Source organism: Meleagris gallopavo, chromosome 9, assembly GCF_000146605.3.
Source record: "Meleagris gallopavo isolate NT-WF06-2002-E0010 breed Aviagen turkey brand Nicholas breeding stock chromosome 9, Turkey_5.1, whole genome shotgun sequence".
Taxonomy (NCBI): Eukaryota; Metazoa; Chordata; class Aves; order Galliformes; family Phasianidae; genus Meleagris; species Meleagris gallopavo.
The window spans coordinates 9,878,185-9,878,599 of record NC_015019.2 but is presented as its reverse complement, the minus strand read 5'-3'; positions in this window follow the sequence as shown (position 1 = coordinate 9,878,599).

Below are 415 nucleotides of genomic sequence, written 5' to 3'. Positions count from 1 at the left end.
TGTGCCCCCCTGGTCGCGTCGGGTGCCGAAGCGAGGAACGAGGCGAAGCCCGGCGCTGCGGTACCCCGGCGGGCTGAGCCGCATGCAGCAATCGCCCCGCCGAGCCCTGCCCCGACACCGCGGTCCCCGGCACGCACAGGGGGAGAGGATCCCTCTGCACACAGGCGCCCGCTCCCATCGCACTGCTCTCGCCCACCCCTTGCACGCAGAGAGAGCCCCCTCCCCTTCGCCGCGCACACACACACACGCACGCACCGAGCGCTGCTCGGAGAGGAAGGAGACTCCGCTCCGAGGAAGCGATCCCGCAGCCGCTCCCGCACGCTGGGAGGAGCTCCGCCGCCGTTACCTTTCCCGGAGAGAACCCCGCGGAGCTCACGAGGCAGCGGCGCGGCGGGAGGTGCCCTCCGGGGCGGTG